Source organism: Danio rerio, chromosome 17, assembly GCF_049306965.1.
Source record: "Danio rerio strain Tuebingen ecotype United States chromosome 17, GRCz12tu, whole genome shotgun sequence".
Taxonomy (NCBI): Eukaryota; Metazoa; Chordata; class Actinopteri; order Cypriniformes; family Danionidae; genus Danio; species Danio rerio.
Genome location: NC_133192.1, coordinates 31,366,625 through 31,393,348, shown reverse-complemented (window position 1 = coordinate 31,393,348; position 26,724 = coordinate 31,366,625). Strand labels below are relative to the sequence as shown.

At 34.0% G+C, this 26,724-nt stretch overlaps 1 protein-coding gene across 24 annotated transcripts in view; it reads left to right on the top strand.

Moving 5' to 3' along the window:
- The window catches only part of esrrga (estrogen-related receptor gamma a), a 255,344-nt gene that overhangs the window by 106,241 nt on the left and 122,379 nt on the right, over positions 1-26,724 (top strand). For all 24 annotated transcript variants that reach the window (XM_073927129.1, XM_068214375.2, XM_073927116.1 and 21 more), the window contains one exon: positions 12,927-12,980. The gene's annotated coding sequence lies outside the window, so the exon portion shown is untranslated. The remainder of the gene's footprint in view (positions 1-12,926; positions 12,981-26,724) is intronic.

Genomic DNA, 26,724 nt, shown 5'->3' with positions numbered 1-26,724 from the left:
TGGCCTGCATGGTGGCTCAGTGGTTAGCACCGTCACCTCACAGCAAGAAGGTCACTGGTTCGAGTCTCGGCTGTGCCAGTTGTCTTTTCTGTGAGGAGTTTGCATGTTCTCCTTGCGCTTGCATGGGTTTCCTTTGGGTACTTCCATGTCCCCCACAGTTCAAAGACATGTGGTATAGGTAAATTGGGTAAACTAAATTGTCAGTAGTGTATGAGTTAGGGATGTAACGGTATTGTAAATACCGTCATACCGCAATATTAATTTTTTTCGATATTACCGAAGTCGCATGACTCGGTAAAACTATAGGTCTTCTGAGAAAATTTGCTCAGGCGAATGAAGCGAACGGGAGGTAGCGAAAACTACAATTCCCATCAGCCCATGCTTGACCATCATCCCTTGCGGTCTGTTGTCGCTACAGATCCAGTAATGCGGAAATGGAGTGTGCTGCTAGAAGCGGGGATGAAAAAGAGCTGGAAAACTGTAAAGCGGGTGTTGTCGCCGCGCGCGTACTGAATAGCGGTGTTGTCGCGCGAGTTCTTATCAGCTGTGTTGTCGCGCGCGTACTGAATAGTGGTGTTGTCGCGCGAGTTCTTATCAGCTGTGTTGTCGCGCGCGCGCGCGTACTGAATAGCGGTGTTGTCAGCACACTGTTCAGATTGATGCAGACATGAGACCTCTATCTTACTCATGGTTTGTCCTCTCAAGTGGGGGAAAGACAATGCACAACGTTACCCACTGCTGTCAACCTGGGCCAAGTCATATCTCTCTTGTTCCAGAAACCTCAGTCCCAAATGAGAGGGGTTTTTTTCTGTTGCAGGGGACATTGTAAATACCCAGAGATACCAGCTTTTACCAGATTATATTTATATGATAATTTTCCTTTAAACCCATCTCTATCTAAGTGAGTGAGTGATTAAATGTTGAATGTGATGAGTTTTCAACAATACTAAATTGAAACTTTATTTTTTTTACATGGTTTAATATTTTTTTTGTTATTAAAATTGAAGTTCCTGTTTCAAAGCTTACAGATAGATGGCTAATTTGTATGTCATTGACACTTTTGGCACTTTTTTAGTATTTTCATAAGTTTTGTTTTTCCTGTAAATGATTCAATAAATACCGTACCGTGACATTCATACCGAGGTATTACCGTACCGTGAAATTCTGATACCGTTACATCCCTAGTATAAGTGTGTGTGAATGTGAGAGTGTATGGGTGTTTCTGTTACTGGGGATCGGCTGGAGGGGCATGCAACTGCATAAAGAACATATGCCGGAATTGTTGGTGGTTCATTCCGCTGTGGTGACCCCTGATAAATAAGGGACTAAGCTGAAGGAACATTTATGAATGAATGAACAAACAAAGCTGTCTAAAAGTTGCCATGTAGATAATAATTTTAATAATTCGTACATGATTCAAAAAGGAAACTAAAAAAATTTATATATAAAAAAAACACATACTTGTGTTGTTCACAGGAAACTAAGTTGATGTCAAAGAAACATTCTGAACTGTCAATAAACAAAATTTAATTGAAAACTTTTTTTTGAGACATCAATCTCCAAATGGAAAAAAAATTTGTTTAAGGGTAAAATATATAAAAGTACACATTAAAAATACACAAAATTCACATATCAACACAATAGTATCTTTGTGCTTTTTTTTTTTTTTACAATCTTTGTATTTAGTCTATAAGCAAAATAAGTATTTTTCAGGTCATAAAAAGATAGTAAAAATTGCATAAATATGACATTGTAAATTAAAATTCCCTAAAATACTAAACAAAAGTAATATTGAATTAAAATGTGACAAATTTGCTTAAATTGGAAGAAAATAAATACATCCAGTTTACATATTTGCAATTGGAATTTGTTGGATCAATTATCAATATGGTTTTGGTCATCAGAGATAACGTGTTTCTTATCATTTTAAAGTCGGTCAGTCAGTTGATAATATTTCAAATGTGTATTTAGCCGGGGCAGCAACCAGCCTTCACAAGACAATAAAAGACAATCTTCACTTGTCATTTGCTCTCTAAACTGTGTTTACCGACAACGTAAAAGGTGTTTAATTGAGCTCGGAGCTCTTGTCTCTCATCAGGACAAGCCTTTTGTCAGTTTGACGGACAGCAAGTTATCCTGATGAATAACAGATCCTAAATGGAGAATTGGATGACACAGCAGTATCAGCAAATGACATTTAGAGTTCTTCTGCAGTCAGTATGGTTCCTATTTAAAAAAATTTATAGAATAAGATGAGAAAAAGAGAGCGATGTGGTATACCAAAAACTACAGCGCACCCCTCCTCCCCCCTCCATCTCTTCTATTGCAATTAACATGTATATGAGGAGTCTCAATGGTGTCAAATGGAATTAATTAAAAGTGCAAAATGGCCATTAAGAGAATGTGGAGGATAAAGGCAGCAGGCGAATCTTTTCTCAAGGGTTAGACGCGCAAGAAACAAGAGTTCCTCACATCCCACAGGACACACTGGCAAATGCCACCCTCACTTTATTTATTTTTTTATATTTTTATACATGCTTCCCATTACTTTTTGTAAGGTGTTGATATGACGAGAAGAATTTCCCTTCACTTTATTTTGATTCATGGTTTCTGTATTATGTTAAATCTTGGAGGCTATAGCTTCGGAGAAGCCCGCTAGAATAAATTAATTGAAAGGATTAATGATGGATTTGCAGCGGATACAGATGAGAGGAAGACAGTTTATAGGACTCTGAGAAAAGTGGCTCCTTTAAGCTGCTTGGAAAAAAAAAAAAAGAAAAACTCATTACGATCAGAGGGGATGGACTGTTGTCCCTCAATCCCCTTCTGAATCTCTAAAGTTTGGAGATGTCCACCCTCGCTTTCCATATTATGGCAACACGCAGCTAATTAGAATATGGGCGGTAAGTGCGCCTCTTAAACGCATGCTAATTATCTCGTCTGCCGTCCGTGACCGGAGTCAGGAGGTAATTGGCCTGCAGCAACGTGACAACTCCAATCATCTCCCGAAATTAGTCGCCCTTTACAAGGCCAGGCCTACTGCACTCCCCCTTCGATAGGGAGAACAATCAATTTGATAAGTGGCCATGCGGCCCATTGTTTTACATTAATTAGACTAATTGCAGAGTGTTAGTCTTTGTTGTGCAGCGTGAGGGTGGTCTTTTAAAATGCTATTTCGTTGTGCATATGGTGTCATTTTTCTTTCTTTCTTTCCCCCATGCGCTGCTGGAGTCTCGTCGTAGCACCATGGCTGTTAGTCAGTGTGGATTGGATTTACTTCTATGGAAGAAAGTAGTCAGATATTCATTTCTGGTTGAACTACTTTTTTTAATTATATATATGTATATATATATACACACACACATATAGTGCTTCCCACAGGTTTGACATATACTCGTGATTGAAACACACCTTTCATATGTTCAGATTCAGTAAGTCAAACTTTACAAATATATTTAAAAAAGTATATATATTTATTAAGAAATTATTATAAACTGTTTTTTATGGGTTTAAGTAAAAAAAAAAAAAGACTGCTCAAATAAATATGAAAAATTAGTGAAATCCATTATTTTTCTATTTTTATGCTCCAGAGCCATGTGCACCCACTGAAAGGCAAAATCTGCTTCTCTTTATCTTATTAAAGTTCAGGTTGCTTTATTGGCATTACATTTCGTACAGTATTGCCAAAGCATTTAAAATGATGTAAAAAAATATGTAATATATTAACATCATCCAATACAAATACAAAAATACACAGCAAATGAGAAATAAATTACAGAAGAGGAGTAAAAACAGGTGAAATATTTCAAAAAATTATAACCATTATATAACAAGAATAAAACATGTAACAAGAATAAAAACGTGTAGATATTTTCTTAAATCAGGCAAAAAAGTTGAGTAAACACTTCTAATGGTGCACAAATATTTTCCAGGCAGTATAGATGTAATTTCATCTTCTCTGAGTAGTTAGTAAAGTTTTTCTGAGTCGTTTAAATAAAAGTATTAATCATTTAATGGTTCTCTCGCTCTCGTGTACTCATACAAATAACGACAGCTTTAAAACGTCGCAAAAAGGCGCATCTAAGGGTCTGCAGAGCACGTGAGACTATTTGTGGGAGTTTCGACAGTTCTCGCGCTCACAGAACAAGCAGTATGAAATTGGTAAACGAGAGTAGATTTTCCACTAATTAATTGATCGTGAATGTTTGGTAACATTGAGCGAATACAAAAAAGTGTAAAAGGATATATATATATATATATATATATATATATATATATATATATATATATATATATATATATATATAGTTGAAGTCAGAATATTTAAACCCCCTGAATTATCAGCCCCCTGTTTATTTTTTTCCCCAATTTCTGTTTAACAGAGAGAATACTTTTCTAACAAATTTCTAAACATAATAGTTTTGAAAACTAATTTTCTAATTACTGATTTATTTTATCTTTGCCATGATGACAGTAAACAATATGTTACTAGATATTTTCAAGACACTTCTATACAGCATAAAGTTTAAAGGCTTAACTAGGTTAATTAGGTTTACTAGGCAGGATAAGGTAATTGTTCAAGTTACTGTATAACAATGGTTTGTTCTGTAGAATAACAAAAAAATATAGCCTAAAGGGGCTAATAATTTTGACCTTAAAATGGTTCTTAAAAAATTTAAAACTTATTTTATTTTTGCCGAAATAACAACAAATAACAAATAAAACTTTCTCCAGAAAAAAAAAATCTATTAGACATACTATGAAAATTTCCTTGCTCTGTTGACTGATCTCTATGGAGTTTAAATTGGTGTAAATATTAAAGTCATCAGTATAGATTTAATAGTGACTGTAGACGATTTATTGATTAATTGATTTGAGTATACAGTTGATTAAAGTAAATCAAAAGAATTAACTAATTAATTGGGCTGTGTGATAAATCGAAATTGAATTGTAATCGCAATTTGAAATTTCGAGGCTGCAATGTGAAATATATATATATATATATATATATATATATATATATATATATATATATATATATATATATATATATAATTTCCCCACCCAGAGCACATGCTGACTAGCGTCTGTGTGTGACAGTCTTACTAGCCACATGAGTGAGCACACTTTTGTTCTGTCCAATCAGAATTGCCCAATCGAACTACAGCCACAATAAAAAATAGAAAACAAACAGGAAATAGCTGACAAGTAGGATAATGGCGTCTGCTGCTTCAGAAGCAATTGTAATATGGGAATATTTTGCTTTTAAAGTCACAGACATAACAAAAACATTATTTATTAAGATTATTTTTATTATATTTATGATTATTATAATTATTATATATATGATTATTATTATTATAATTATTTATTATTTATTACATTATTATTTTTAAGAGTGTCGCATAATTGTTGCCTCGATTTACAGATTATTAAGCTGAAGCTGATGACAAAATTAAATCGCAAATCAAATCGCAATATCTGTCAAAAAATTCACAATTCGATATTTTTTCCCAAATCGCACAGCCCAAGTGATTAACTAAAAAAGATTTACAATATTAGACAAACTGCTGAGTGTTTTCATTGTGCGGCATGAGGGTGGTCTTTTAAAATGCTATTTTGTTGTGCATATGGTGTCATTTTTCTTTTTCTTTCCACCGCGCGCTGCTGGAGTCTCTCCATAACGCTGTGGCTGTAAGTCAGCGCGGGTTGGAGCTCCTATGAACGCAGGGTTCTGTGACTGTGCCTTTGATTGGATTTCACAATGTGGGCTATGTCCCATAAACCATGTCTATGCCTAGGACAAAAATATAGGCCATGTCTTATTCATATAGCATTAGCCCAAAGGCACTCTCACCTAGCCTCATATTTATAACCTGGATTATCTTACCCACTGATCAGCGCTAATGGCATATTTAGCCCGGGATGTGGGGATGCACCTGATATAAGACTAAAGATGTGGGGAGATGCCGAACATCACGACTCCACTGAAGGACAGTTCATCTTATTGGGAAAAGCACTGCATATTCATGGATTTGCATCACAAATCTCTCCCTACACGGGAATTACACATATTTCCTTTACATAAAAGATGCAGAAAGCAGCCAGGAGGAGTTCTTTTCTGCTGTGCTGCAGGTTTCGTCAACAGCATATTGCTATTGAAGCAGTTTAGAAGTAGCAATTATAGTTTTGGACACGTCATTGATTTTGCCTCATGATTACAGAGGGGTTACATGTTAGAGGGGTTACTTATTGTGAGCTTTTTCAATACGTTCATGTGTTTGCTAACGTTTAACCTGTTCCTGCCTAAATTTCAGTCTCTACTTCACACAGTTATCATATTGCTTTGAAATCTTGGAAAATAGAGTACACGTCATATGAAAAGCTCATGATGCTTTTTAAAATCTATTTATTTATGACACGTATGAAATGTTTCTTAAAAAAATATATAATAATAGTAGTTAGTTTCTCAAAATAAATAAACTAACTTTAGTGAATCAATTTAATTTTTTTTTTATTTAAATGTTGCATGAACAAGTTTAGTGTTTAATTATAGTAATATTATTTTTTAACATAATATATTAATATCATTTTGTATATTGTTTAAAGATAAGTGTTTTCTGGGCCTTATATGAAAGCTGTAATTTGTGTTTTAGCATGAAAGAACAGCTATTTTAATTCTGCAAAAGTCTTGTAAAAGGGTTAGTTTAGTAAACATTTAGTACAATTTTGTCAATAATTACTCACCCACAAGTCAAAATTTACTCTGATTCATTTTAATAAAGTCACAAGGTTGATTCATGAATTAAGTCAAGAACCAATTTGAGAGAGTTAAAAAGCTGATTTAGTGCATCAAGGAAGAACTAAACTGATAGGATTTAGTGAACAAACTTGAGACGCGATTGTTTCAGTCGGGATTGATTATGATTAAGTCATAAGCTACTTGATTTAGTCATTTGGTTGATTTAGAAAGTAAGCTATGGTTGGGTCAGTCTGATTCAGTAAGTCAAACCACAGTCTGATTTACTGAAATTTGGGCTGATTCATTTAGTAAGTCAAGAGCCACTTCAATTAAGTGAGTAATTGGGTTAATTCAGTGAATAAATAATAGACTGCTTGGGCTCATCAGACTCATTAGTTAGTGAATCATTAGACTGATTTAGTTTAGTAACATTTTAGCACAATTTTATCAATACTTACTCACCCGCAACTCAACTCTGACTGATTTATTTTGAGTCACATGGTTGATTCATTAAGTAAGTCAAGAGCCAATTTAAGTGAGTTAGTAGGCTGATTCAGTGAGACAATGAAAAACTAATCTAACTGATTGGATTTAGTGATCAAGTTAAAAATCATTAAGGCAGGATTGATTCAGTAAGTCCTAAGCTACTTTGACTGATTTAGTCATTTGGCTGACTCGGTAAGCTATGCTTAAGTCAATGAGTCATTTGGCTGATTCAGTAAGTCAAACCTCACTCTGATTCACTGAATCTCCAGGATGGTTCATTTAGCAAGTAATTAAGTCAAGAGCCACTTCAATTAAGTGAGTCTTTAGATTTATTCAGTGAGTAAGTAGAGGACTGCTTGGACTGAGTCAGTGAACCATTAGACTGATTAAGTTTAGTAAAATTTTTGTACAGTTTTATAAATAATTACTCACCCTCATGTCGTTTCAACCCCCAGAAGCCTTTGATCATCTTCAGAACACAGAATAAGATATTTAGGATAAAATCTGAGAGCTCCTTCATCCTCTATTGACAGCAATGGTCCAGACCTGTTCAAAGTACAAAAAAACTGTGTGAATGGTCCATGTGTCTTCAGTGGTTTAATCGGAAGATGATGAAGCATTGAGAATTTTGCACTTAAAAACAAATAATACTGGCACTGAAAAAAAAATGTTGAATAAAGTTCTTATGTTTGTTTTTGTGCACACAAATGTATTTTTGTTGCTTGATCAAATTCTAATTGAACCACTGAAGGCATATGGTCTGTTTTGAGGATGTTTTTTGGTATGCACCAGACTTTGAGCAAGACCATTGCTGTTTATGGAGGATCAGAGAGCTCTCAAATTTAATCTAAAACATCTTCATTTGTGTTCTGAAGACACCAAAGGTCTTGGGGAGTTGAACTCACATGTGGATGAATCATAATAAAAGTTTTTTTTTTTTTTTTTTTTGGTGAACTATCTCTTTAAGGTAGCAGCATTGAATATAGTAGGCTTCGCTACTTCAGTGTCTCAGAGTGATTCAGAAATTATTATTAAATGCTGGATTAATGTGCAAGAATTTTTTTATTACAACATTTTTGCAAACACTTTTCATACCATTTTAAATATATATTTTGTGCATGCTTTATAAGTGCACATACATTGTTTAACCATAGTGGTTACGTTGTCATAATACAGCAAGTAATACAACAAGCATTTAGTTTGGGCTTGCTTTTGCAGCTGGACAGTACCCTTGATGGGTGAACATTAGCCAGTGGGGTAGTGTCTTGTGTCTCTTCAGGTGTGAATTATTCATTACCATTGTCAATCCCATGCACAAAGCTGAGCTGACTCAAAATAGACTTTGCAAAATGTAAATCATTGTAATGTTTTCTTTGAGTGAGAGAACAGAATAATTTTCACGTAATTGTGATGTAAATATTAAAGCCTACAAGCCCTTATTACGCTTATTTTTTCTCCAAAACCTACTAACCATGCATAATACTATTTTCTAAAAAAACGCAAGCATGTACATCATTATTTTTTCGCATATTATTGTAGCACTGTTTGTGTGTTTGGCCAATACTATGTAAAAAGTAACTGAAAAAAGCACAAATGTCAGGGCATGTCAAAACATCTTAGGGCTGCCAAAATCATCTCAGACCCCAGAATTTAAATAAAACACCAATATTATTAAGAAAAAGTAGAATATAAAATATGTGATAACAATTAAAAAAAAATTCTTTCTGTTTTCCTACCTAAACTTCCACAACTGTTGATGGTAATGACAGGGAGTATTCTTGAAAAAGCTTCACTCTGTGTTCCCAGTGCTATATATTTGTCTTTTGTTGAGACGGGATAAGCATGTTATGTGAGATGTAAAGAACTGAGGCACATTTGGATGTGTGTGAAGCAGAGAATCTCATACCTGCTGCCTCCTCTGAGGCCCGAAGCTTCCCCAGAGATCTACTTAAGGCAGCGCATGAAAATGAACAAGGAAGTGCTTTATCTCTCCTCACTCTAGCATGCTTAACATATCATGTTAGCAGAAAGAGAGAAAAAAGCCCTCACTCTGAACACTTAGGTATAATTTTACACTCAGTATCACAGGGAGCACTTCTTAGCTGCCCTACATTGAGTCAGACTTGAACACAGTCAGAAGAATTTAAGTCAACTGTTGAAGAGGGACTGCTATGCCAGTTTAGTTCTTCTTTTTTTTTTAAATGGGCGCCCATACAATTTCAATCTGGGTGATTTGTTTTAATAGTACAAACAATAACATTGAAACATAAAGATCAGTGATGAAATATAATTAAGTGAATAAGTCAAGCTTTAGTCAGATTCAGTAGGTCATGTCAGATAAAATGAGTAAATGATTCAGTAAACAATTAGGCTGATTCAGTGAGTAAATCAAGAGCCACTTTGACTGATTCAGTAAGTCATAAGCTACTTTAATAGATTCAGTCAGACTAATTCAGTAAGAAAAGAACTGCTCTGCTTGGGTCTGTGAGTCTTTGGGCTGATTCAGTGAGTAAGTCAAATCCTTCTCTGACTGATTCATTGAGTCACTGGACCGATTCATTAACTGAGTCAACAGGCAGATGATCAGTAAGCCATTACAGTGATTTAGAGTGTAAGTAAAACTACTCTGACTGATTCAGTGAGTCATTAGACTGATTCAGTGAGTAAGTCAAATCACACTCTGATTCATTTAGTCACTGGGCTAATTTATTAGGTGAGCCACATGATTAGTGAGGTTTTAAGTGCATACGACTTGAACCATGGCTGCAGCCGGTGATCAATGAGATTATCCAAGTGCAGGTGGGGGCGGAGTTGAAAACAGAGCTGTCGAGCCGGACACTTCGGGGCTTAAAGTTATGGCAGTCATGATGACCGATCACATGGCATCATCATCATTTATTTATTTAAATTTTGTATTTATAACAACAAAGATTTACAATACAAATACAATACAGTCTCTAGAAACTACAGTTAATTTAAAAAAAAAACAAGGGAATTATGAATTAAATATACAGTATAACGAACGCATGAGAGAAACAATGGGAAATGAGATGGTTATATAAACATAAAAATGAATAGGCCTATTAAATACAAAGCAATAAGCACAAATTTTAAGGGTTTAAACATCACTTTTTAGGCTAAAACTTTTTGTTTAAAAATGCTAAAAAGGGGTTTACATTAATTTACATTTATAGATTTAAAACTTTCCAATATTCAATTCAATTCAATTCAGCTTTATTTGTATAGCGCTTTTACAATGTAGATTGTGTCAAAGCAGCTTCACATAAATGGTCATAGTAACTGGAACAGTGTGGTTCAGGTTTTAGTGTTTAAGTTCAGTTCAGTTCAGTTTAGCTCAGTTCAGTGTGATTTAATATACAGTTGAAGTCAGAATTATTAGCCCCCTGAATTATTATCCCCCGTTTATTTTTCCCCTGCTTTCTGTTTAACAGAGGGCAGATTTTTTTTCAAAACATTTCTAAACATAATAGTTTTAATAACTCTTTTCTAATAACTGATTTATTTTATCTTTGCCATGATGACAGTAAATAATATTTGACTTGATATTTTTTAAGACACTTCTATGCAGCTTAAAGTGACATTTAAAGGCTTAACTAGTTTAATTAGGTAACTAGGCAGGTTAGGGTAATTAGGCAAGTTATTGTATAATGATGGTTTGTTCTGTAGACTATTGAAAAAACAATATCATAGGGGACAAAAATGTTGTCCCTAAAATGGTGTTTAAAAAATAAAAACTGATTTTATTCTAGCCAAAATAAAAGAAATAAGACTTTCTCCAGAAGAAAAAAATATTATCAGACATACTGTAAAAATATCTTTGCTCTGTTAAACATAATTTGGGAAATATTTAAAAAAGAGAAGAAAAAAATACAGTTCTGACCTTAACTGTATATTAGTGTAAAACTCAAAACAAGGTGTTTTGATTAAGTCTTAAACAATGAGTAAGATTATTTTGAACAATAAAAGCATTAGTGGCATTTAAGCATAATACTGAAGTTTAAGAAATGTCATAAATACTTGTTTTAAGTGTTTAAAATAAAATGACCCACATCTAAACACCGTTTCTACATGCACATTTTGCACACTGTGCTTTAACTTGAATTCTGATGCATCTTAGTCTCATGCAATTTTCCATTGTGTCTAAATCATGAGGTCTGTTGTTTGGTCATATCTGTAGCTGCTTATTGTTGGCTGATGCATTGCTCCTCTGAAGGCCAAGTTGTGGCTGCCCATATCTCTGAGGGGAAATCTAGCTGAGTGGCTTTATCTGAAATGGAGAGAAAGCAGGAGGCACCGGGCTCTCTAAGTGAACCAAATGTTGCTCCTGGCAACAGCAGATATGCCCGTCTCCAGTCCTGTGCCTGAAGATGAAAGTGACGTTGGGCCCCGTGCCTATATATGCATAGAGTTTCCCTCTGAACTAAGAGGACGGAGGCTGAATGGGAGGAAGATAACTGCACCACTAAGAATAGAGAGACTTTTAATCTATCTGATGTACATGTCATGGATATAATGCTGAATTTGCACTTTTAAGAATGTTATAATCTCAATTTGTGAACATTTAAAGTCACCAGCACCTTGATTTGGATGTTAATTTGTTAAGAAAGATGCATGGTATCAATAAAATTATGCTAATTTGATTATTTATTTGTAAAAAAAAAAAAAAAAAAAAAAATATATATATATATATATATATATATATATATATATATATATATATATATATATATATATATATATATATATATATATATATATACTCACACACATGCACTACTGGTCAAAAGTTTGGGGTCAGTACGTTTTGAACATGTATTAAAATAAGCCTCTCCTGCTCACTAAGGCCGCATTTATTTAATCAAAAATATAATTGTTAAATTGTGAAATGTTATTGCACTATAAAATAACTGTTCAAAAGTAGTTATAATTGAATTTAATCATTTATTCCAGTGAGTTTAAAGATGAATTTTCAGCTTCATTACCCCAGTCCTTGGTCACATGATCCTTAAAAAATCACTCTATTATTATTATTATTATTATTATTATTATTATTATTATTATTATTATTATTATTATTATTATTATTATTATTATTATTAATGGTAATAAAAGCAACAATGACTGGAGTAATAATTTAATTTGAAACTACATACAATAAGAAAGTAGTTATTTAGAGTTTTTATTAATATTTAGCAATTTCAATTTTTATTTTTTTTTGCATTTATAAAAAGCCACCTTGATGACCAGAATAATTTTCTTTAAAAAAGAAAAAAACATGGAAAAAAAAAAAAAAACACTGAGCACAAAGTTTTGACCGGTCGAGTGTGTGTGTGTGTGTTTGTGTGTGGATATATATATATATATATATATATATATATATATATATATATATATATATATATATTCTTAATTTATTCTTAATATATTTTATTGTGTGCTTTTAACTTGATAGTTACACTACAGTATGGCTAGAGTCAATAAATGTTGTTTTATTTTTAATCATATGAAAGCAATGATAACAAACCCTGCATTTCTAAAAACTGGATTCGTTGTCTTGTTCTTACTGTTTGTTATCAAAAACACTCATTTATGATTTTCTCAAATGATGTTAAACTATATTGCACAAATGTTTAGTCTCTCTCTTTCTCCTTCTCTTTCTGCTCCTGTTCTGGCAAAGAGCTGAGAGTGGCAGTGCTGGTAACCGGATACAAGCTGGACATCGGTTGACAAGGTCAGAACTCATCTCTCCTTCTGTCTTTTGTATACCAAATCACATTTTCCTTCTGCTTTTTAAAAGGTTGTCTACATTTCATGTTGTTTGCGAGAACAGGATGGACACACAACCCAGTCGTTGAGTCATTATTCCGCTTTTTCATGTACGTAACATCACTCTTATCTCCACTGCCTTTTATTTGGACCTGTCTCACTCCCTCAGCCAAACTGAAGGCTGATTTCCCTGGCTACTTTGCATATCCCATTAATATTTTATTGCAATCGTTCATATCTGTGTGCAGGCTTGACCCGAGCACCGGCATGTCAGCCTGCGTTGCTTGTAGTACAAAATGTGGTTTACATGAAACAATTAACACAGAACCCCAAAGGCCTTTTACAGGTCCTAGCCAGACGGACTAGCTCTCATAATAAAAAGACAGTGCCTATAAAATCATGTATCAGAGCTGCACTTTTGTTGTTGTTTTGTCTTTTTTTTTCAGGGGTGGGTTTCATATCAGCACAGTATTGTGTGCGGTGCCTGTTCTCCACGTCTCACGGTGGGATTGTCTGAGATTAAAGATGTGTCTATCTTTTGTACGGGCTCTGATTACAATAGTGTATTTATGGCATATGAGCACACAGGCTTTTAATTGAAATCATTCATCAATAGCTTCTGTGACTTGCCTTGATTAAGCTGTCCCATGTGTGCCTTTAGTGTAGCTTAACATTGGGGCTTTTATATATACTTTTTTTTTTGCATTTAACATATTCAAATGTTATGTATCTTACTACTCATATGAAATAATCTGCTCTTTTATTGGTCTTTGTGTGAATCTTTATTAGTTAATAAACAATTTTATATATTGTATGGAACAAAAATCCAATTATGTTTCATGTATTTACTCTTCATATTAAGACTTGCTTCTTGTTCTTTGTATAGTATATTACATGTAGGTTTATACAGTATATTAATCATACCTATTAATAATATTCATACTTTTCATATTAAAGGATCAGTTTCTTATAATTAACTATACTTTAAATAAATAATTTTAAATATATATTTCAGAAAATAAATACTGATTGATTCATTGAAATGTAATTTTGTTATAAATATATAAAAATGCCTTTTTCTTGATAAATTAACATAATTAAGTAACTATATACACAAATATAAATATTATTATGAAACATTTTTTTCATATTTAAACTTGTTTTTTTATTCTCTATTATATCTATAAACACCTAAATAATTAAATAATTGTGTAATTATTGACATAATTATGTATTATTTAATTATTTATAATCAATGATTTTGTAGTAATCATGTAATCAGTGGACAATAATAATTGAACTGATAAAGAAAATCACTGATTTTTGCCAAACGTCCTTCTTTCAGCAGGTGGCGCTATGATTGTGACTCAATATTGGCATGTAGATGTCTTTAGGAGGGGAATCTTATCGAGCAAGTGAATTTTCAGGCAGATTGTACATTGTTTGGCTGAGTTAAGCAGGTCGCACACCAGAAGCGCCGCTCGGCGCCGCGACACGGCGCGTACATGACAGATTAAAGTATCGCACACCAGACGCGCACATTCGAATGATATTTAACATGAAACTAATCAGATGGCGCTCTGTGGCGCGGCTGAAAAATTAACTGTGTCCTGAGCCGTCGCCGGGCGCCACCGACAGCCGCCGACTTGCGGCGCCGGTGTGTGTATCCTAATAGAAACCTATGATTAGAATTCTAAAATACATGGCGCTGCGCGGCGCGCCGCCGAGCGTCGCTTCTGGTGTGCGACCTGCTTTATAAGCACTTTCTCCTCCATGGCGATCCACTGAACTTTGTCAGTCTGTTATGGACACGCCCTTCTGCGGAAACTCTAGATCTTCTCAATTTAACAGCACAAAGGCCTTTGTATTGGAATGACATAACATGAATTTGATCTGATAAATTTTGTGGGAGGAGTTTGTTACAGTGTAAAACATGTCATTTCCTGTTGCCAACAGGTGGTGCTGTAACTGTAACTGGATATTGGCATGTAAATGGGTTCAGTTCAGGACTGAACAAAATTCAAACTTGAATTTTGATGCAGATTAGACAATGCATGAGTTGTTTCGTGGCGAAACAAATTTTGTGGGGCCACGGACACGCCTTTCAACGAAAACTCTAGATCTTCACCATTTATCATCGGCAAGACCTTTAGATGACAAAACCCAATGTTGGTGTTAATCTGATAAAATCCCTAGGAGGAGTTCGTCAAAATACAAAGCCAGGAAATGGCAAAAACTACCCTTTTTTGTCAGAGGAAGTTAAAATAATCGACTTCCTGTTGGGTTTGAGATTTTGCTCCAAGAGACTTTTTTGTAGGTACTGGCTATTTGATGTGTGTGCCAGTTTGCATACCTGAGTGTGAAACATAACTCGGTGTGCTACTTTGTCAAAAGTGCATTGGGGGCGCTGTTGAGCCATTTTGCCACACCCACTTCCAAAACCTGTAAAAAATAAATATGTAAAAAAAAAAATATATAAATATATATATATATATATATATATATATATATATATATATATATATATATATATATATATATATATATATATATATATATATATATATATATATATAAAAATTGTATGGTATAAACTATGTAATGCACACATAATATCTTGTTCCTTTCCATTCAAAGCAACATAATAACCTAACATAGTCACCTAAATGAATAATTAACTAACAGTTAATCATTAAATCTAGCATTTTTCTGTGAAGCTGTACATCATATATACCCTACAAATTGAAGTATTTATTTAGTTTATGCATCAGTGATTTCCTATACTGTAGGTCTTGATACTTTTCAGATATTTTCCCTTTTTTCCTATTCTTTAAAATAATTTATAGTCATTATAAATTATGATAATTATGGCAGGTTTTTAACTGATCTACTGATTATACTCTTAATTATTTGGCTTCAGTAATGAGGTTGACTCTTCATGGTTAGCCGTTCAGTTTATTTGAACTGCTTTAGATTGTTAACTTCTGTGAAATGCTACATAAACTTCCCTGAAAAAAGCATAAATAACATGCGAGTGCTTCTTTTCCCACTAGCCACGAACGACGTGGGACGATATTTCTGAAATTACGAGCTGTTTATGCATATTTATTTCCTCTGACATTTTAATTATTTGGGGCTCCGTCGGAGAGATCACATAAAAAGTCCTATAATGCTCCCCCTAATTAGTATCACCTCCAAATTAAAACGGAGGACTTCGGGAATGCTGTCATTTTCAGAAGGCCATATTGGAATTATGTTTCAATCAGCAGCCGTGAAATAATTACTTGTACACTTCTAACTGCCCGCATTTACCAAACGGCCTGCAATTTACAGCCATCATGTCCGGCAAAAGCAATCAATGGGGTGGCTATAAATTCTGCCGCAGTCAAACAGACGGATATTGTTTGTGTATGATTGTGAAACATTAGAGCCGGGCTGAAGCTCTTCCTCGCTGATATTGGGATATTGTTGCCTGAGAAATGTAGATGCTTTTGTTGCTCTTAGAAAACGGTTACTACTAATCAGACTTTCAGATCATTCTTATAAAAGCAAATTATTTAGTCCTGTTAGCATGTGCATAAACTGAGGACTACCTAGGTACTGTACTATCCCTAAACTTACTTTTGAACCTAAACTTAATCCTTGTGAACACTTAGGTAAAGGACATTATCCCCCGGTTTCACAAACAAGGTTTAAGGCTAGTCAGGATTAAATTCATGTTTGAGCTGTCTCAACTCAGAATAACTTGCGGTGAGATGTCTTAAAATATGTCAGTGTCATTTTTTTGTCTCCAGGTGCACACCAGTAATATTTTTCTAAGGCCATTTTCATAAATGTGTCTTAAATAACCTTATTTAACTAAGGCCTATAGTCCTGACTTAATCTAAGCCATGTTTGTGAAACTGGGCCTATAAGTGCTGTAAAACAAAGTGCAACCATTGATCTTCGTATAGGTAAATAGAAATATGAATAAACACTGTCAAGGGCTAATTTAGTTATATTTTTACCATATTGTTAAAGTAAAATTATACAGTAATTGAGTAAATTGTTAACCTCAATATTCTATAAACCATTCAGAAGATTGGTTTTGGAATTTTTTGGGATGTGTTTAGCTCCTTAGAAAGTCTCTTCTGCTCAGCAAACAAAGCTTTTTTAACCAAAAATACAATTGTATTTCTGTTATTCAAAACTGAAGTCTAATTATCATTGCACCTGGGTTTAGTGTCACGTGAGCTTACAGAAATCTAATAAATCCACGGCTAAGGCTAATTGGATGCACAATTAACATATCTTATTAGTATCAATACAAAACATATTGTGGAGCAAGGTAATAATAGTTTTGGAGTTTTCATTAGTTTTAGTTTTAGTTTTGTTATGCCTTTGTTTTCAAATTTAGTTAGTTTTAATTAGTTTTAGAGATACATTTACTAGTTTTTTACTACTATAAGTAACTATTATTCCTATTAGTTTTTTTCCTAAATAAGGATATGTATTAGGTGCAAGATTCAAAATCATCAGACAAAATACTGTATAGTGATGGAAAGTTGAACTGGATCATTTGTGACAATCTTCCCATGTTTGGACTCAACATATCAAAAATATGTTGTCAGCAATCATAATTTCAGTCGTTTAAAACCACCATGATCTGAATGGTTTCTTACAATCACGCTGAATCATGCATGCCACTATATTATCGATTCATTGCTTCTGAAATCTGTTATCTGTATTTATTGTTCTAATAACTGAATAACTCGGTATATGTTAGTTTATTTCTAGTCAGGGGATATCAGGCATGTTAAAAAGTTAGTTTGTGGATAGGAGTGCTTACTAAAGACACGAATTGTCTCAAATGATTCAGTTTGATATGGTGAACTATAGTTCATACGGATCACTTAGAAAATCTGGTTTAAAAGATTGATTCGTTTGTGATCGTGATCACTACTACAGAAATAAAACCCATTATTGGGCACAAATGTGTTGAATTGATAATTTGAAATCTCTCTATTAAATGCTGTTACCATGCTGCTGTCATTTCCACTTGCTGTTTTTGTTGCGGCAGCAACAGCAAGACCGACTGGAGAAGAACCGGCCTGATCTGGCCAATAACATCAGACTTTGAGATACTGTACAGTTCAAACATCTGGCAGCTCGAAGTAAATACTTCTGAAAGGCATACAGTAGGATTATGGTTATACATTTACAAAGTTGAAAACAAAGGACAAGTTTCAGTTAGTTTTGCATGTGCACAATAAAGTTTCCGTTAGTTCTTGCTTTTTAAAAAAAAACTTTTGTTTTTATTTTTACTTCAGTTAACGAAAATGATTTTCAGTTTTAGGTTTCGTTTTTTCGTTCATTTTCGTTAACTATAATAACCTTGTTGTGCAGCTTTCTATTTTGTGGAATTCATGATATTGATTACCATTAAAAATGTTCACGACTATGTTTGGCTATGGCCGAACCACATGACCAACCAACAACCAACAGTATCTGAGGTTTTCACTAAAAAAGTACAAGCGTGAAAGCAAAAGATTGAAGCAGTGTACTGACGCTGTGACATGTTACATAATAGATTCAAAATACTGAAGCGTTTTAGATGGAGACAAGATTAATTAAATGTCACGTCTAATAACTATAGTTAGACGCGATCCATCGGTACATCCTTGATAAACTGTCCGACGTGCATTGCTGTCTAGTGTTTTGTGCTCAAAGCACCCACTGACTGCTGGAGCTTAGACATCCACATACACTGCAGCGCATGACAGAGTGTGTGAGGTCACATGATGTGCGTCGGAGGGCTTTTCAGAAATGCTAGATGAAACGCCAGTGTGTACATGGATCATTTTCATTCTAAAATGCCATTTTAAAATGAAGACGTATTAGTGTAAACAGGTCCGTGTTTATTTTTCGCAACCAGGTTCCTGCTGCAAAAGGGGCGGGGCGAAGGATCATATATATATGTATGTATATATATATATATATATGTATGTATGTATGTATGTATGTATGTATGTGTGTGTATATATATATATATATATATATATATATATATATATATATATATATATATATATATATATATATATATATATGTATGTATGTGTCAAATATTTGTGTGTATGTGTGTGTATATATATATATATATATATATATATATATATATATATATATTTGATATATATATTTAAATAGTTTTCTAATTACACACACACACACGCGCACACACACACACACATACACACACAGAGCAAAACAGAAGACAGCAAAACAGAAGAATACCTATTTCCCATGCAAAACAGATTAAACTTGTTTTTTGTTTTTTAAGTCGTCCTTGAAAACTACACACACTTTCTTTCTTTTTTTTTCTCTTGAATGTAGATTTCCTTTTCTCCCTCTTGTTTCTGGCAATCTTTATTATTAGTGGAATTATTCACCGGTGGAGATGTGCGGTGGCTGAATAAATTTAGCGGAGATCTTGTGCAGATGCTCCTTGCTGGCATACATTTGTGCTCAGTTAACAAAGAGCCAGAGACGCTTAATCCCGCTGGAATACCGCACTCATGTTCTGTTTGAAACCAACATAATTAAAGTCACCCTCTGAAGTAACCTATTTATATAAAGAAAGCTCTCTTACGACCGTCGACTCCTATGAATAACCCGTAGGAGGGCCACCGGTATAATTACTTCACATTTCTAATTTAGGTGAGGGAATATTTGTTATCAAACCTGGGGAAGGAGGGGGGGGGGGGGGGGGGGGCTATGGGATAGGAGTGGATGAAGGGGGAGGGAACACTATTAGTTTTAAGTGAAAAGACAGAACTGGATCTGTGGAAGCTCTTTATGGAGGCGTGGCAATGTGAGATCAGGGTTGGCATTGGTGCATGGGTAACTTTGTTTGTTGATTATATAATGAGTCGTGAGATATAGTCACGACCACATATTTTTTATGTTACTTATAAAAAAGTTATTGAAGTTTCAAGTTATTTATAAGTAATGCCATTCATTTTAATATATTGTACGTTGAAATGACAATGAGATTTAAATTAACCTATAATTTGAATGCATCTAAGGCATATGTAAGGGATAAAGTACATCCAGGCGGTTGTTAACACAGAATAAATCCTGACAGGTTAATTGGCAGCACAGCATGATGAAACATTGTTCTGAGCTGTATTCGTTTATTAATTCTTTATTTAAAGGCAGAGCTGACAGAAACAAAAAAGGCTAAATGGAGCATACACTAACTTGCGTATAATTCAGTCCCGAGATTCCGCCAAAAAAAAAAAAAAAAAAAAAAAATATATATATATATATATATATATATATATATATATATATATATATATATATATATATATATATATATATATATATATATATATAATTGTTAATGCATTCACTGATGATAAAAAAGATTTGAAGTACCCAGGTGAGCCTATGTTAGCAAACAAAAACTTACCTATAATTCAGTCCAGAGATGCCACCAAACAGTCAAAAAGTTTGTTATGACAGACAAACATAAATATGGATGTTAATGCATAACATAGGCCTGCCTTGGAATGTTGTGACTAACCAATTAGAAATAAGTATTCCATAAAGCCGCGTAATAAATGTGTCTTAATACTGTGATATTGTAATGGTAAATAGGATCTAAAACCAACATTTTGCTGGGCATGCCATTGGGATTTATAAAAGTTTACTTGCCAGTGAATTGTCACACATATAAAAATGTATTTACAGTGTTAAGTATTTACAAATTTACTTTTTTTCCCATATGTCCAATTGCATTTTTTTGTTGCTATAACTATTTTTATTTATTATAGAGGTGTGTGCGTGTGGTATTTTACAATTTTGATAATACCTGAATTGTTGTAGTTCAAAAAAAAAAAAAAAAAAACGTAGCTCCTGAGACCTATTTCGCACTCTCCTGAAATGTATATAGTGGTATGTAATAAGAATGACCCTGGGTTGTCTATTGTTGTAAAATAGAATGTTTTTTTTTTTTTTTTTGCTTGCGTTTAGTATGATCTTGACATTATCGTGACCATGTGACATTACCAGAGTAATATCTGAAATTGTATTTTGTCATCATCATGTAAATAACTTACATTTTAAAATAAATCTAAAAAAAAAACATTTAATAAAGACAATGACACACAAAGTAGACTATTGGCCAGCACCACTGAACACCAATAAAGATTTCTATATAAAGTGTTATACATTTGTATGTGTGTATAAATGTATAGCATTTAGCATTGAATTACTACAAAATGTTTGTAAAGATTTGGGATTTAGAATTTTATAGGTAAGATTGGTTCCAACCCGGAGTTTTGTGGATTTTATTATATGCCTATTGATTACATTTATTATAGAGGTGTGTGTGTGTGGTATTTAACTATTTTGATAATACCAGAATTGTTGTAGTTAATGCATGAGCTAACAATATGATATCCACTTATTTCACTCATGTTACAATAAAAACAAACATACCTCCTCAAGAATCCAAAAGATTTTACCGTAATAATGCCATTGTTGATATAAAGTTACACGGTGTATATGAAGAGTTCAGATGCAATAACCTCAAGTGCCATCTGAAATTGTCTTCTAAAATGAGCATTTTTCTCAGTCTCCTGTGTTCATGTTCAATTATTTCACGTTAAAGGCTATGAAAATAACCTATTCTTTTCCATAAAGAGTGGAATTATTAAAAATGCACTTAGGAGCCTGGGTAAATGCTAATTTTAAAAGAAAATTTCTGATGGCATTTATATATATATAAATATATATATATATATATATATATATATATATATATATATATATATATATATATATATATATATATTTTTTTTTTTTTTTTTTTTTTTTTTTTTTGCTCTGATAGTTCACTGGCAGGTTTTGTACAATAAATATGCTCACATATTACAAGTTAGATAATGAAGGTTGCATTACTTAATTTTGAAATAATTGAAGAAAACACACTCTATACTATCTTTTATATAACTATATTTTTAATTATAAAAGCTTTTTTATTATGTTAAGATTTTATAGTGTTTGTATAGTGATGTTTTCTATGTTCTTGTTGGGTCTGTTGCAACAGAATTTCGTTCTGCATTACAATTTTATTGTGATGTTTTGAATGACAAAAATAAAGGAAACTGAAACAGAAAAAAATCAAAACACACATTACCTAAAACCAACAGTCACTCTTCATTTTATAAAAAAGTGAAAATAAATAACTTGCTCTTTTGGATACAAAATGAATTCTTTTAACTGTTTTTCATCTTAAAACAACTGTTTCATGTGCATATCAGTACAGATTTTCCTTACATTTGGCGAGTTTTAATTTTTGTCCATAGTCATAAATTATGCTGTTTATTGCCAGCACCCAATCTGTATTTTACCAGCTAAACATTCAAATTTTAGTTTGATTTCACAATAATAGGTTTCCCACGATCCCTTTCTCCCCCTGTCCATCTTGATTTACTCGTCTAAAGAAAGAAATGGAAGAAAACTCATATCACGTCCATAAGTCACTGACATGGCTGGCAGAAAACTGTTTGTGAGCAGAGGAGTTGAGCTGTGGCAGTAAACTAGCACAAACAGATTGACTTTAGTTGTTTACAGTGGCCCCTGGAACAAGGCTGCGCTCCCAGTGCATTCTGGGTAGGTGTGTAAACACGCTTGTGTTTGTGTGAGTGTGTGTTTGGCTGTGAGAGTTTATCATAAAGCACGGCAGCTCTCCAGGTGCATATTAGTGATAAAGGAAGGTGAGGGGCTTTGTTTTTCTTTAACGAGCCGTCACACTCCATCGCCCACACCAAAGGGGTGATGGGTGGACTCTCTGAGACACACACACACACAGAGTCCAGGATTGTGTGTGTGTGTGTGTGTGTGTGTGAGTGTGCTGCAATGAAGAGAAGCCTTCAGCTGCGGTTTTTAACTCAAAAATATACTTAAAATTGTAAGTATGCAAATGCAAAAGTAGACATTGCAATGCACAGTTCTCCTTTGCATATTTGAAGGAATACCTTAGACAAAAATAAAAATAAACTCCTTGCCCTCATGCTTTTCTAAACCAGTACTGACTTTTGTTTTTATTTGAACTTGCTTGATGCTTGATGCTTTTTTCTTAAGCCAGTTTATCTAGTAATTTGATTATTTATTCATTCATTCATTCATTTAGTTTTTTGGCTTAGTCCATTTATTAATCAGGGGGTCACCACAGCAGAATTAACCGCTAACTTATCCAGCATATGTTTTTTATGCAGCGGAAGCCCTTTCAGCTGCAACCCATCACTGGGAAACACTCATACACTTTCTTCCACACACATAAACTACAGACATTTTAGCCTACACAATTCACCTGTACCGCATGTCTTTGGATCGTGTCTGGGAGCACCCAGAGGAAACCAACGCAAACACAGGTAGAACATGCAAACTCCACACAGAAACTCCAACTGACCCAGCTGAGGCTTGAACTAGCGATCTTCTTGTGGTGAGGTGATTGTGCTACCTACTGTGTCACCGTGCAGCCGTAATGTGATTATTATAGTGATAAAGAGAGACAATGATAAAAAGAAGATGTGAGATTGGTTTGTGCCTGTTTCTCTTAAAAGGTTTTGCAAGCTGCATCTATTATAGTAAAATGGTAAGTTTATTTGCTTACATTTAGTATGATCTTGACATTATTGTGACCATTAGACATTGCCAGAGTAATAGCTAAAAGTATCTTTGTCCGCATTACACAAATAACTTACATTTGAAAATAAATCTAAATATAAAACATTTAATAAAGACCTTTACACACCAAGTTGACTATTGGCCAGCACCACTGGGCACCAATCAAGATTTCTATTTTAATTGCTATGCATTTGTATTTATAAAGCAAATATGAAGCATTTAGCTTTAAATTACTACCAAAGTTTTGTAGAGATTTGAGATTTTGAATTTTTGTAGTTAAGATGGACCCCAACTCTGAGTTTAATAAAAAAAAAAAAAATTGCATAATGGTCAATATGGCTTCACCTGAATTAACAGTCCATTATTTATTCGTAATTGGAGGACCTTCCATAGTTAAGATGCATTTTAAACTGTAAAAAAACTAAACATTTCACAACTTTAAACTTGGAATTTGTCATCTGCCTGATTGAGAATGACCACAAAAATGGCACTCAAGTTTGGTATGCCAACTCCTAAGATTGGAGCAAAACAATTAACTGTAACTTATATGACAACCCTCGATTCGGCATAATTTACAAGATGCATCTTGTAATTCATTCAAGTAATAACTTGACTTCTAGTTGATCATTTCGAAAAGTGGCAGAGGGTAATTTTTTCTGATGAATCTTCTGTTTTCCCAAGGATTTCATAGAAATCAGTCAAGTTTGGTGAAGGAAAAATCATGGTTTGGGGTTACATTCAGTAGAGGGTGTGCGCGTCATCTGCAAAGTGGAGGTATCAAGACATTTGTGCTGCCCATTACATTACAAACCACAGGAGAGGGTAAATTCTTCAGCAGGATAGCGCTCCTCATACTTCAGACTCCACATTAAAGTTCCTGAAAGCAAATAAGGTCAAGGTGCTCCAGGATTGGCCAGCCCAGTCACCAGACATGAAGATTATTGAGCATGTCTGGGGTAAGATGAAGGAGGAGGCATATAAGATGAATCTAATGTATCTTGATGAACTCTGGGAGTCCAGATACATTTTTTTTTTTTTTGCCATTCCAGATGACTTTATTAACAAGTTATTTTTAGTCATTGCAGAGATGTATGGATGCAGTCATCCAAGCTCATTGGAGTCATGCACAGTATTAATACTTTTTTCCACTGCACCATGACTTTATATTTTATACTGTACATTATTTCTGTTAAGTGACAAGACTTTTGTCTAAGCAAAGTCAGACCTTACTGTCATAATTAAATAAATAAAAATCAAGACATTATCACTTTTTAGTTTGGTAAAATAAGCATATTTTAGAGGATATTGCCGTTCATATAAGCCACTTTTTAATACCAAATGATCAACTAGAAATCAGGTTATTTGCTGTTCCTAAAACTTGGATAGGTGACCAGGCTTTTCTCAGGTAGTGTAAATACCATGACAATCTCACATTCCGTTTGTTATTTTATAAATGAAGGAGTTGTTCCCTAGTTTCCAAGATGTGAGCATGACTGGAACGCAATAGTAGATTGCTCATGGATCTCAAACATCTTCTAAAACATGCCATTACCTAGACTCTCCAACAATTCATCCCTTACCATGTAATCACATACTGTACATGAATAGTAATATTTCCTTTATAACATAGCTTCAGTCTAAACCCCTCAGATTACAATGTAAATATGTGAGAATTAATATGACACGTCTCAGATTCCATCATGCAAGAGTTTTCCACCCATGCTATTGTGATGCAACAGGCTCAATGACATTTCCTCAGAGGATCGGAGAGAGAGAGAGAGAGAGAAAAAGACAAGTGTGGCTCTTCACATTAATAGTCTTTTAAACCACTAAATGATTTCTTTTATCTGCGGCACTTAGAGAGACTGGGGGATCTCCTTTATTAAAATGAGCAATGCTTTGAAGAAAAAAAAAACTTAACAAATACAGTCCCACGCAATCCCTCATGCGTTTCCCTCTCTTCCCCTTTGTCTAGCCTCAGTCATCTCTCTGTTTTCAAGCTTTGTGCTGCCCTGCTCTCCAGGTGTTTGATTTATTTATATATATATATATTTCTGTGTTTTTTTGACAATGTGTGTGCGTGCTGTAGAATCCCAGCTAAAGAGCCGGTGGTTCAGCGTGCGGGGGGTCCCAGCGCAAGAGAGCAATAGCACATCCAAGCGCTTTTGTCGGAGTGTTTAGTGCAGGTCAGTGTAGAAACAGGACCTGGTGTGCGTGAGAGAGAGAGAAAGAGAGATCGGGCTCCCGCAGGGTGTCGGGGGCCCTCATTAAGAATTCTGTCCCATGCAGCCTGGTTCTGGTGAAGCAGTATGAAGATGTGGCTATAGTCTGGATTGAATCCGCCCACAAGCTCTCTCTGAGAAGTCAATTACCACTTCCATACAGGAGGGACTTTTATGAGAGAGAGCGTATGTGTGTTTCTATCACTTTCTCCTAGTGATTTTGCTTAGTATTAGCATTGATAGTGGAACTTCGTGTTCATTGCAGTTGACTGGAATCTAGAAGAAAATTGCATTTATAGTGATATATAGACAAAAGAATTCCAGACTTAATTGCAATCTATTAAAGGGATAGTTCACCCAAAACTCATTTGGTCATTTGGTCATCCTTTTGCTTTCTTCTGTTTTACATAAAATGAGATATTTCAAAGACTTATAGAAACCTGTAATCATTTTCTTTCCACAGTATTTGTTTTTTTTTCTGCTATGGAAGTCAATAGTTATGTTAAAATAGTTAATAAATCAACAGAATAAAGAAACTAATAAAGGCTTAGAACCACTTGAGGTGGAGTATATAGTGAGTACATGTTCTTTTTTGGGTGCAACATTGTTGTAAATATAATTTACTCTCTTTTAAATATGCAAGACTAGATATTTTTTCTTTAAAACATATAGTAAAAGGGCAAATCTTCTGGCAAATTTATTTCAAAATAACATAATAATAGGTTATGTCAATTATAATAATGAGTGTAGTTAACTAAAAATTGACTGAAAGTTAATTCTCCTCTTTTGAAAAGAGTTTTGAACTCA